The 13,044-nt window shown below is 40.6% G+C and overlaps 11 non-coding genes across 11 annotated transcripts; all 11 read right to left on the reverse strand.

Moving 5' to 3' along the window:
• Window positions 1-36: 36 nt before the first annotated feature.
• On the reverse strand, window positions 37-108 carry Trnae-cuc. Its single transcript has one exon. It is a non-coding gene; the product is annotated as a tRNA-Glu (tRNA).
• Window positions 109-554: 446 nt separating this feature from the next.
• On the reverse strand, window positions 555-626 carry Trnae-cuc. Its single transcript has one exon. It is a non-coding gene; the product is annotated as a tRNA-Glu (tRNA).
• Window positions 627-7,689: 7,063 nt separating this feature from the next.
• Trnae-cuc lies at window positions 7,690-7,761 on the reverse strand. The gene has a single exon. It is a non-coding gene; the product is annotated as a tRNA-Glu (tRNA).
• Window positions 7,762-8,207: 446 nt separating this feature from the next.
• On the reverse strand, window positions 8,208-8,279 carry Trnae-cuc. Its single transcript has one exon. It is a non-coding gene; the product is annotated as a tRNA-Glu (tRNA).
• A 446-nt stretch (window positions 8,280-8,725) lies between these two features.
• On the reverse strand, window positions 8,726-8,797 carry Trnae-cuc. The gene has a single exon. It is a non-coding gene; the product is annotated as a tRNA-Glu (tRNA).
• Window positions 8,798-9,243: 446 nt separating this feature from the next.
• On the reverse strand, window positions 9,244-9,315 carry Trnae-cuc. The gene has a single exon. It is a non-coding gene; the product is annotated as a tRNA-Glu (tRNA).
• A 446-nt stretch (window positions 9,316-9,761) lies between these two features.
• Window positions 9,762-9,833, reverse strand: Trnae-cuc. The gene has a single exon. It is a non-coding gene; the product is annotated as a tRNA-Glu (tRNA).
• Window positions 9,834-10,797: 964 nt separating this feature from the next.
• On the reverse strand, window positions 10,798-10,869 carry Trnae-cuc. The gene has a single exon. It is a non-coding gene; the product is annotated as a tRNA-Glu (tRNA).
• Window positions 10,870-11,315: 446 nt separating this feature from the next.
• Window positions 11,316-11,387, reverse strand: Trnae-cuc. The gene has a single exon. It is a non-coding gene; the product is annotated as a tRNA-Glu (tRNA).
• Window positions 11,388-11,833: 446 nt separating this feature from the next.
• Window positions 11,834-11,905, reverse strand: Trnae-cuc. Its single transcript has one exon. It is a non-coding gene; the product is annotated as a tRNA-Glu (tRNA).
• Window positions 11,906-12,351: 446 nt separating this feature from the next.
• Window positions 12,352-12,423, reverse strand: Trnae-cuc. The gene has a single exon. It is a non-coding gene; the product is annotated as a tRNA-Glu (tRNA).
• Window positions 12,424-13,044: the final 621 nt, after the last annotated feature.

Below are 13,044 nucleotides of genomic sequence, written 5' to 3' on the forward strand. Positions count from 1 at the left end.
TAGACAAATATTCAGGAAGAAAAACAAAAAATGTCCTTCCCAGACGGGGAATCGAACCCCGGCCGTGGCGGTGAGAGCGCCAAATCCTAACCACTAGACCACCTGGGAATGTGCTCTTTGAGAGTGAATGGGGAGTACTGTCGGACTTGCCCTTGTGCACCTTTTACTATCTTATCCTTGCTGTAAGTGTTTTCTCACTACAAATCTGTTATTAGATAGTTTAGATCAAATTAATGTGGTGTAAGAGACGCAAGGGGTGCAATACATCCCATTGTTGAAAGTACTAGCTGCGGGCTCCGGATTATCACGAGACACGTTCTGCAGAGGGCAGAGACAGCACGGGTATTTGATTTTTCACGATGTTTATTATAGGACATATGATTGTGAAGAGCATTTGAACGCCCTGTGTGCCGGCGACTAGTGGTGACGTTTATGGTTAGGTCGAAATGGAGTGTATGCAAATCCCAAGCTTTCCTGATTAGTCAATGCAATAGTTTGTAGTTTTGGGACATTTTCAATAGACAAATATTCAGGAAGAAAAACAAAAAATGTCCTTCCCAGACGGGGAATCGAACCCCGGCCGTGGCGGTGAGAGCGCCAAATCCTAACCACTAGACCACCTGGGAATGTGCTCTTTGAGAGTGAATGGGGAGTACTGTCGGACTTGCCCTTGTGCACCTTTTACTATCTTATCCTTGCTGTAAGTGTTTTCTCACTACAAATCTGTTATTAGATAGTTTAGATCAAATTAATGTGGCGTAAGAGACACAAGGGGTGCAATACATCCCATTGTTGAAAGTACTAGCTGCGGGCTCCGGATTATCCCGAGCCACGTGCTGCAGAGGGCAGAGACAGCACGGGTATTTGATTTTGCACGATGTTTGTTATAGGACATTTGATTGTGAAGAACATTTCAACGCCCTGTGTGCCGGCGACTGGTGGTGACGTTTATGGTTAGGTCGAAATGGAGTGTATGCAAATCCCAAGCTTTCCTGATTAGTCAATGCAATAGTTTGTACTCTTGGGACATTTTCAATAGACAAATATTCAGGAAGAAAAACAAAAAATGTCCTTCCCAGACGGGAAATCGAACCCCGGCCGTGGCGGTGAGAGCGCCAAATCCTTTTTTTTTTTTTTTTTTTTTTTTCTTGAAAAAATGTATTCACGGGAACTTATTACAGACGCAGACAGTGCTGCCACAGCCACCACAAAATTAAAAAGGTTATCACAGAAGTAGGGTGGCAGTGGATAACATTCCAATTCTACAGATAGAAAATATGAGAAATAGTTTTTTACATTTGATTATCTAAACACGTCTTTACATATACAAAAAGAGGAATGCAGATTGAACATGCTCTTTACACGTTACATGTTACATGTTTCTATTCTAGAGGAGGTTTGAGAACAATCTCATTTCCATCTAATGTGATAAATGTATTGGTCATTATATATCTTTGAATAAAGATATGTAATTGATTCATTTTTGAATAGTGAAACAACAAAAGGCTGAAATGACGCTTAATCAAAGATTTGAAAAAAGCTTTCATGTGAAATGAGATTGTTTCCTGACTCATAATAACTCTTCTTTTAAATACAGCAATTCGATATATTGACAATACAATGTTCATGAAGGGTTTACATGACAACTTCTTTTCTGGCAGGAATCCAAACAGTAACCAGAGGTATAACTGTCCAAGACTAAACCCTGAATCTTGACAAACATCTGTCAACATGTCAATTAATAGAGATTGCAAGGAAGATAACTCTTGGCAGAAGATAAACAAATGTAAAATGTCCTCTGTTTCATTTTGACATACAGGACAAACATCAGTGTTTGACAATCCAATTTTGCACAGTTTATCATATGTAAAGATAATATTGTGAGCAATTTTAAAATCCAACTGTATAGAGTCTGTTGATTTATCTTTCTGCCACACATTCAGCCAAATATCTTTCCAATTAATGTCCAAAGCAATATTATTCCAAAAAGAAATAGCAACTGGCTTTTTGAAGTGTTTTTGTCTGAATATTTCGTAGCAAAATTTAGCTGTTAAAACTTCAACTGACATGTCCTGTCCATCAATCGTGCAGAAGATGTCTCCAGAGGGAAGGTTTTTGCCAACATCAGACAAAATGATATTTTTCCATTCTGATGGAAGCGCGTATAAAATGATTGCATAGCATTGTTGTATAGTGTTTATGTCCATTTCAGGTAAAGTATCATGTACAATGTCTACAATAATTTGTGAGGACATGAATTTTGGAATAACTTCAAAACAAATATGTTTAATACAAATAATTCCACTTGAAATAAACGATTGAAACATTAGAGTTTTTCCATTGAAAGTAATTAATGGATTTTTGAAAAGTGGTTGATTCATGATATCATCTACATTTTGAAGCAAGGGTCTTTTCCCTCCAGTAATTTCATTCCATGCAGATAATAGCTCAGCATAAAATGGGCTTTTGTCTTGTAAATCACCCTTATTATGTTCAAGAGATAAAACATGAATTCCCAAGTTCATTTTCAGAAGATGTGACATAAAATATAGCATTGTTTGTTTCCAAATACAATTAAGCTGGGAATTAGCAAAAGCCCTCAGCAACTTAAGTCTCAGTGCATATTTTTTAAAACACAACTTTGGTATATTCAGACCACCATCTAAACAAATACCAATACAGGTATCTGATGTTATTTTGGCAGTTTTATTGTGCCACAAGAATTTACTAAATATCTGAGTAAATCTATGCTCAACCCATTGTGGGACAGGTAGTACAGTAAACGCATACCATAAGCGGGAACTCATAAGGATATTTATTACAACTGCTCTACCCTGTAGAGTAAGTTGTCTACGTAACCATGAATTTAACAATGTTTGAATTTTGTCCATTTTCTTTCTCCAATTCAACGTTTCACACATTGCTTTATCCTTGCCGAAATAAATGCCTAATATTTCAACACAATCTTTTTTTTATTTTAACCGGGACGTTGATTGAACAGCCACGAAGGTTATTTTTACCCAATAACAAAACTTCTGATTTTTCGATGTTGATTTTTGCTCCCGTTCCTTCACAGTATGAGTTAACTGTGCTAAATGTTTCTTCGACGGAGTTGACATCTGAAACAGTGATTGAAGTGTCATCAGCATGTTGATATATCAAAGAATAAATGTCATTGTTGATATTTATTCCGTGGATTTCAGGATTGTTCTTAACTAGGAGATTAAGTGGCTCTGACACCAAAACGTACAGCATGGAGCTCATTGGATCTCCTTGACGAACACCACGAGTTAAAGGAAAATAAGGCGTCAAATGGCCATTGCATTTAACAGAACTATGCATATCAGTATAGATAATTTTAATCCATGAAATGAAGGAATCTCCAAAGTTAAATTTTCTGAGAATTTGAAATAAGTATTGATGTGAGACTCTGTCAAAAGCTTTCTCTTGATCTATTTTGATGAGATATGAATCATCATCATCACGATTATTTACAATGTCAATAACATCTCTTAGGGAGTGAAGGTTGTTAGCTATGTCTCTTCCTGGTACACAGCAAGATTGTTCAGGGGAGACAATTGAGGACATGACAGTTCGTAATCTTAATGACAACACTCTGGATATTAGTTTACAATCTACATTTATCAATGAAATAGGCCTGTAACATTTAATGTCTCTCTTGTCACCTTTCTTTTTATAAAATAAACTAATTATACTATTTTTCATGGTACGTGAAAGACTGTTTTCTTTGTGTACACAATCGACAACTTGTATGAAGAAGGGGCATAAAATGTTCCAAAACTTCAAATAAAATTCAACTGTTAGACCATCTGGGCCTGGTGATTTATTTTTCTGCATACCTTTGAGTGCCACAGTAAGCTCACTCTGAGAAATATGTACTTCGCATGAATTCCTCTCATCTTCGGAAAGCTTGTCCTTGATATTATTAACTATGTCCTGTTGTTTTTCTACATTACAGTGTTCAGCAGTGAATAAAGAGGAGTAAAATTGTTGAGCAGTATCCAAGATATCCTCTGTGTTGTTGGCTATTGTACCATCTCCTCTAAATAATTCTTTGATCGAGTTTGCTTGCTGTTTTGTTTTTTCTAGATTTAAAAAGTATGAGGTATTTCTGTCGGAATCAAGAGTCCACTTTGCCTTTGACCTGAGAATAGCTCCTTTGCATTTGTTAATCTCGTATGTCTCCAGCTCATTTTCTATTGATTGTAAAACAGAAGATACATAGCCAGGAATGGAGGATATCTTATGATATTCTTTTCTAAGCTTATTTTGAATTTTAAAATAATCAGCTTTTTCATGATTGTTGTTTTTAGATGCATAGTACCTGGAAAACTTTTTGAACTGATATTTCAAGTTATCCCACCATATCAATGGTTCAGTTTTAAGTAAAGGGCACCCTTTTGCCTCTTCTATTATTTCAGTGATCTTTTGATAAAATGCGCAATCGTCAAGAAGCTGATTATTAAAAATCCATACACCAGGACCCCTTTCTATAGGAGAAAGGTCTAACCTTGATACAACAATATTGTGATCACTCACAGAGGAATATCTAATGTAACAGTTGATAATATTTGAAATAAGGTTTCTTGAAACAAATATCAGATCAATCCGAGATTGTTTAATAACTCCTAATACAGACTGTATTCGAGAAAACTCTTTTTTGTCATAGTTCTTGTACCGCCATATATCAATTAGGTTGTTTTTGTGAAGAAAGGTGTTTAACACATTGCTACTTTGGATGTTAAACGTTATGTTATTGGGACCTTTATCAAGTGAAGGATCAAGAATTTCATTAAAATCTCCAGCGCAAATTAAATGCTTATGATTAACCCATTTCATTAAATTATTGAAAAAAGGTATTCTCTCTCTAGGATCGTTTGGGGCATACACATTTAATAAAATCACTGTTTTATCTTCAAGAGATAGAGACGCCTTTAGTAGTCTTCCATCATTGTCTTTTTCAAGAATGGCCACCTTTTGTTCAAAGTCAGGAGAGATCAAAAGAGCAACGCCTTTTCTATTATTACCAGCATTAGAGTATAAAATTGTTCCTGGCCATAAATATTTATATTTTTCATTGAATTCATCAGACCAAAAGGTCTCCTGCAAAAAGGCAATATTGACGTGGGAATTCGTTAGTATAAAGAATACATTTTGCATTTTAGTGACATCACGGAGTCCATTCACATTCCATGACCATGTTGTGACCATTGCAAATATAAATATGAAATGTATGTACAAACACATTGTTAGTTTATATACCATTCTCAGACACGCCAGATATTTCTCGTCGATCGTTAACCTTTTCTTCTTTCTTCTTCTTTTGTTCATCTTTTTTACTTTCTCTCAATTTATTTTTTAAGTCATTGTTCTGAATTACACAGTCTGTGATCTTGGGTTGTAGTTTATTTCTTCTTCCTCTTTTCTTCGAAGATTTGTTCCATTTAGAAGGTGCTATATTTTCATGTCCATCTTGAGGCAACGACTGTCTCATTGTCTTATCATCACTCTCCATGTTATCTCCAACACGGTTTGTACAAGGAATTTCAGAGGCTTCATCAAGTTTTTCCTCTTCATTTTCTTCTCCTTTTCCCTCTATTGGTCCATCTTTGTTTCTTTTCTTTTCTTCAGTTTCAAAGTCCTCAACAGATGTATCATCGTTATCCAAAGGTTCTTCATCCCATGACCTTTCAGGGACAAGTTCCTTTTCTAGCTCAGACTCCTCTGACATGCTGTACTGACAGTTGTCCTCCTCGTCTAGGAAACAGCTGCAGCTACCAATAGGTAGAGAGCACAGTTCACAACTACGTTTAAGTGTTCTTCCTTCGTTGCAGTTTTTGGCAATGTGGCCATGTCCGTTGCACTTAAAGCATTTGGTATTTGGGCATTCTTTAACCATATGGTCTCCCGAGTTGCATTTAAAACACAACCGTTCTTGATTATTATGAATCACACGAAAGTATCGATAACCATCTAATGTGTTGAAACCCATGGAGTATGGCAAGGATTTACACTCGGGGGGGAAAGCGACGCGCACATATCTGGTACCATCAAAAATGCTGGTGCCTTTCAGGGTCCTGTGTTTAATATCACTTTTCAAAGTGATACCCCTTTTGATCAACATGTTTACAATTTCCTCATCATCAATGTAGGGTGGAAGGTGTAGGAATGACACTACGACGCTTTCACTATGAAGTAACCTGAAGTTAACTGGTGTACCTCCTATTTTCAAGTCATCAGTTTCTGCAAGAATCCTTGCCTCGTTACTGTCTGGGACAGTGACATCATAGCATTCTGTACCTTTTAGGACGCACGCCCATACATCGGACACATATTCCAATAGTGCACAAGATAATACACTAGCACTAATCACTTTGTTGTTACCAACATTCACTTCAATCGTGCAATCTTTCAGATATTTTCTTTTCTGTTTGGTGTCCGCCATTTTGAACCCAGCGAGCGTGGGAGATTCAGAGACAAACAATGTCAAAAGCATGCACAAATGTGCATGCAAATGTTTAAGGTCCTCACACAACTACATATCAAAGTGTTGCCTACCTTGTTAGCGTAAATCTGGTATTCTACGGAACTTGTGAACGATTTAATCTGAGAATCTGTGTTGCTCGATAGTCAGCACGTCCACACACCTCCGAAGCAAGGGAGGTAACAAGGGCGCCAAATCCTAACCACTAGACCACCTGGGAATGTGCTCTTTGAGAGTGAATGGGGAGTACTGTCGGACTTGCCCTTGTGCACCTTTTACTATCTTATCCTTTGTGTAAGTGTTTTCTCACTACAAATCTGTTATTAGATAGTTTAGATCAAATTAATGTGGCGTAAGAGACACAAGGGGTGCAATACATCCCATTGTTGAAAGTACTAGCTGCGGGCTCCGGATTATCACGAGACACGTGCTGCAGAGGGCAGAGACAGCACGGGTATTTGATTTTGCACGATGTTTGTTATAGGACATTTGATTGTGAAGAGCATTTGAACGCCCTGTGTGCCGGCGACTGGTGGTGACGTTTATGGTTAGGTCGAAATGGAGTGTATGCAAATCCCAAGCTTTCCTGATTAGTCAATGCAATAGTTTGTAGTCTTGGGACATTTTCAATAGACAAATATTCAGGAAGAAAAACAAAAAATGTCCTTCCCAGACGGGGAATCGAACCCCGGCCGTGGCGGTGAGAGCGCCAAATCCTAACCACTAGACCACCTTGGAATGTGCTCTTTGAGAGTGAATGGGGAGTACTGTCGGACTTGCCCTTGTGCACCTTTTACTATCTTATCCTTGCTGTAAGTGTTTTCTCACTAAAAATCTGTTATTAGATAGTTTAGATCAAATTAATGTGGTGTAAGAGACGCAAGGGGTGCAATACATCCCATTGTTGAAAGTACTAGCTGCGGGCTCCGGATTATCACGAGCCACGTTCTGCAGAGGGCAGAGACAGCACGGGTATTTGATTTTGCACGATGTTTATTATAGGACATATGATTGTGAAGAGCATTTGAACGCCCTGTGTGCCGGCGACTAGTGGTGACGTTTATGGTTAGGTCGAAATGGAGTGTATGCAAATCCCAAGCTTTCCTGATTAGTCAATGCAATAGTTTGTAGTCTTGGGACATTTTCAATAGACAAATATTCAGGAAGAAAAACAAAAAATGTCCTTCCCAGACGGGGAATCGAACCCCGGCCGTGGCGGTGAGAGCGCCAAATCCTAACCACTAGACCACCTGGGAATGTGCTCTTTGAGAGTGAATGGGGAGTACTGTCGGACTTGCCCTTGTGCACCTTTTACTATCTTATCCTTGGTGTAAGTGTTTTCTCACTACAAATCTGTTATTAGATAGTTTAGATCAAATTAATGTGGCGTAAGAGACACAAGGGGTGCAATACATCCCATTGTTGAAAGTACTAGCTGCGGGCTCCGGATTATCACGAGACACGTGCTGCAGAGGGCAGAGACAGCACGGGTATTTGATTTTGCACGATGTTTGTTATAGGACATTTGATTGTAAAGAACATTTGAACGCCCTGTGTGCCGGCGACTAGTGGTGACGTTTATGGTTAGGTCGAAATGGAGTGTATGCAAATCCCAAGCTTTCCTGATTAGTCAATGCAATAGTTTGTAGTCTTGGGACATTTTCAATAGACAAATATTCAGGAAGAAAAACAAAAAATGTCCTTCCCAGACGGGGAATCGAACCCCGGCCGTGGCGGTGAGAGCGCCAAATCCTAACCACTAGACCACCTGGGAATGTGCTCTTTGAGAGTGAATGGGGAGTACTGTCGGATTTGCCCTTGTGCACCTTTTACTATCTTATCCTTGCTGTAAGTGTTTTCTCACTACAAATCTGTTATTAGATAGTTTAGATCAAATTAATGTGGCGTAAGAGACACAAGGGGTGCAATACATCCCATTGTTGAAAGTACTAGCTGCGGGCTCCGGATTATCCCGAGCCACGTGCTGCAGAGGGCAGAGACAGCACGGGTATTTGATTTTGCACGATGTTTGTTATAGGACATTTGATTGTGAAGAACATTTGAACGCCCTGTGTGCCGGCGACTGGTGGTGACGTTTATGGTTAGGTCGAAATGGAGTGTATGCAAATCCCAAGCTTTCCTGATTAGTCAATGCAATAGTTTGTACTCTTGGGACATTTTCAATAGACAAATATTCAGGAAGAAAAACAAAAAATGTCCTTCCCAGACGGGGAATCGAACCCCGGCCGTGGCGGTGAGAGCGCCAAATCCTAACCACTAGACCACCTGGGAATGTGCTCTTTGAGAGTGAATGGGGAGTACTGTCGGACTTGCCCTTGTGCACCTTTTACTATCTTATCCTTGGTGTAAGTGTTTTCTCACTAAAAATCTGTTATTAGATAGTTTAGATCAAATTAATGTGGCGTAAGAGACACAAGGGGTGCAATACATCCCATTGTTGAAAGTACTAGCTGCGGGCTACGCATTATCACGAGACACGTGCTGCAGAGGGCAGATACAGCACGGGTATTTGATTTTGCACGATGTTTATTATAGGACATATGATTGTGAAGAGCATTTGAACGCCCTGTGTGCCGGCGACTGGTGGTGACGTTTATGGTTAGGTCGAAATGGAGTGTATGCAAATCCCAAGCTTTCCTGATTAGTCAATGCAATAGTTTGTAGTCTTGGGACATTTTCAATAGACAAATATTCAGGAAGAAAAACAAAAAATGTCCTTCCCAGACGGGGAATCGAACCCCGGCCGTGGCGGTGAGAGCGCCAAATCCTAACCACTAGACCACCTGGGAATGTGCTCTTTGAGAGTGAATGGGGAGTACTGTCGGACTTGCCCTTGTGCACCTTTTACTATCTTATCCTTGCTGTAAGTGTTTTCTCACTACAAATCTGTTATTAGATAGTTTAGATCAAATTAATGTGGCGTAAGAGACACAAGGGGTGCAATACATCCCATTGTTGAAAGTACTAGCTGCGGGCTCCGGATTATCACGAGACACGTGCTGCAGAGGGCAGAGACAGCACGGGTATTTGATTTTGCACGATGTTTATTATAGGACATATGATTGTGAAGAGCATTTGAACGCCCTGTGTGCCGGCGACTAGTGGTGACGTTTATGGTTAGGTCGAAATGGAGTGTATGCAAATCCCAAGCTTTCCTGATTAGTCAATGCAATAGTTTGTAGTCTTGGGACATTTTCAATAGACAAATATTCAGGAAGAAAAACAAAAAATGTCCTTCCCAGACGGGGAATCGAACCCCGGCCGTGGCGGTGAGAGCGCCAAATCCTAACCACTAGACCACCTGGGAATGTGCTCTTTGAGAGTGAATGGGGAGTACTGTCGGACTTGCCCTTGTGCACCTTTTACTATCTTATCCTTGCTGTAAGTGTTTTCTCACTACAAATCTGTTATTAGATAGTTTAGATCAAATTAATGTGGCGTAAGAGACACAAGGGGTGCAATACATCCCATTGTTGAAAGTACTAGCTGCGGGCTCCGCATTATCACGAGCCACGTGCTGCAGAGGGCAGATACAGCACGGGTATTTGATTTTGCACGATGTTTATTATAGGACATATGATTGTGAAGAGCATTTGAACGCCCTGTGTGCCGGCGACTAGTGGTGACGTTTATGGTTAGGTGGAAATGGAGTGTATGCAAATCCCAAGCTTTCCTGATTAGTCAATGCAATAGTTTGTAGTCTTGGGACATTTTCAATAGACAAATATTCAGGAAGAAAAACAAAAAATGTCCTTCCCAGACGGGGAATCGAAGCCCGGCCGTGGCGGTGAGAGCGCCAAATCCTAACCACTAGACCACCTGGGAATGTGCTCTTTGAGAGTGAATGGGGAGTACTGTCGGACTTGCCCTTGTGCACCTTTTACTATCTTATCCTTGCTGTAAGTGTTTTCTCACTACAAATCTGTTATTAGATAGTTTAGATCAAATTAATGTGGCGTAAGAGACACAAGGGGTGCAATACATCCCATTGTTGAAAGTACTAGCTGCGGGCTCCGGATTATCACGAGACACGTGCTGCAGAGGGCAGAGACAGCACGGGTATTTGATTTTGCACGATGTTTGTTATAGGACATTTGATTGTAAAGAACATTTCAACGCCCTGTGTGCCGGCGACTGGTGGTGACGTTTATGGTTAGGTCGAAATGGAGTGTATGCAAATCCAAAGCTTTCCTGATTAGTCAATGCAATAGTTTGTAGTCTTGGGACATTTTCAATAGACAAATATTCAGGAAGAAAAACAAAAAATGTCCTTCCCAGACGGGGAATCGAACCCCGGCCGTGGCGGTGAGAGCGCCAAATCCTAACCACTAGACCACCTGGGAATGTGCTCTTTGAGAGTGAATGGGGAGTACTGTCGGACTTGCCCTTGTGCACCTTTTACTATCTTATCCTTGCTGTAAGTGTTTTCTCACTACAAATCTGTTATTAGATAGTTTAGATCAAATTAATGTGGTGTAAGAGACGCAAGGGGTGCAATACATCCCATTGTTGAAAGTACTAGCTGCGGGCTCCGGATTATCACGAGCCACGTTCTGCAGAGGGCAGAGACAGCACGGGTATTTGATTTTGCACGATGTTTATTATAGGACATATGATTGTGAAGAGCATTTGAACGCCCTGTGTGCCGGCGACTGGTGGTGACGTTTATGGTTAGGTCGAAATGGAGTGTATGCAAATCCCAAGCTTTCCTGATTAGTCAATGCAATAGTTTGTACTCTTGGGACATTTTCAATAGACAAATATTCAGGAAGAAAAACAAAAAATGTCCTTCCCAGACGGGGAATCGAACCCCGGCCGTGGCGGTGAGAGCGCCAAATCCTAACCACTAGACCACCTGGGAATGTGCTCTTTGAGAGTGAATGGGGAGTACTGTCGGACTTGCCCTTGTGCACCTTTTACTATCTTATCCTTGCTGTAAGTGTTTTCTCACTACAAATCTGTTATTAGATAGTTTAGATCAAATTAATGTGGCGTAAGAGACACAAGGGGTGCAATACATCCCATTGTTGAAAGTACTAGCTGCGGGCTCCGCATTATCACGAGACACGTGCTGCAGAGGGCAGATACAGCACGGGTATTTGATTTTGCACGATGTTTATTATAGGACATATGATTGTGAAGAGCATTTGAACGCCCTGTGTGCCGGCGACTAGTGGTGACGTTTATGGTTAGGTCGAAATGGAGTGTATGCAAATCCCAAGCTTTCCTGATTAGTCAATGCAATAGTTTGTAGTCTTGGGACATTTTCAATAGACAAATATTCAGGAAGAAAAACAAAAAATGTCCTTCCCAGACGGGGAATCGAACCCCGGCCGTGGCGGTGAGAGCGCCAAATCCTAACCACTAGACCACCTGGGAATGTGCTCTTTGAGAGTGAATGGGGAGTACTGTCGGACTTGCCCTTGTGCACCTTTTACTATCTTATCCTTGCTGTAAGTGTTTTCTCACTAAAAATCTGTTATTAGATAGTTTAGATCAAATTAATGTGGCGTAAGAGACACAAGGGGTGCAATACATCCCATTGTTGAAAGTACTAGCTGCGGGCTCCGGATTATCACGAGACACGTGCTGCAGAGGGCAGAGACAGCACGGGTATTTGATTTTGCACGATGTTTATTATAGGACATATGATTGTGAAGAGCATTTGAACGCCCTGTGTGCCGGCGACTAGTGGTGACGTTTATGGTTAGGTGGAAATGGAGTGTATGCAAATCCCAAGCTTTCCTGATTAGTCAATGCAATAGTTTGTAGTCTTGGGACATTTTCAATAGACAAATATTCAGGAAGAAAAACAAAAAATGTCCTTCCCAGACGGGGAATCGAACCCCGGCCGTGGCGGTGAGAGCGCCAAATCCTAACCACTAGACCACCTGGGAATGTGCTCTTTGAGAGTGAATGGGGAGTACTGTCGGACTTGCCCTTGTGCACCTTTTACTATCTTATCCTTGCTGTAAGTGTTTTCTCACTACAAATCTGTTATTAGATAGTTTAGATCAAATTAATGTGGCGTAAGAGACACAAGGGGTGCAATACATCCCATTGTTGAAAGTACTAGCTGCGGGCTCCGCATTATCACGAGACACGTGCTGCAGAGGGCAGATACAGCACGGGTATTTGATTTTGCACGATGTTTATTATAGGACATATGATTGTGAAGAGCATTTGAACGCCCTGTGTGCCGGCGACTAGTGGTGACGTTTATGGTTAGGTGGAAATGGAGTGTATGCAAATCCCAAGCTTTCCTGATTAGTCAATGCAATAGTTTGTAGTCTTGGGACATTTTCAATAGACAAATATTCAGGAAGAAAAACAAAAAATGTCCTTCCCAGACGGGGAATCGAATCCCGGCCGTGGCGGTGAGAGCGCCAAATCCTAACCACTAGACCACCTGGGAATGTGCTCTTTGAGAGTGAATGGGGAGTACTGTCGGACTTGCCCTTGTGCACCTTTTACTATCTTATCCTTGCTGTAAGTGTTTTCTCACTACAAATCTGTTA

Source organism: Haliotis rufescens, unplaced genomic scaffold, assembly GCF_023055435.1.
Source record: "Haliotis rufescens isolate VD_foot unplaced genomic scaffold, xgHalRufe1.0.p SCAF_6, whole genome shotgun sequence".
Lineage (NCBI taxonomy): Eukaryota > Metazoa > Mollusca > Gastropoda > Lepetellida > Haliotidae > Haliotis > Haliotis rufescens.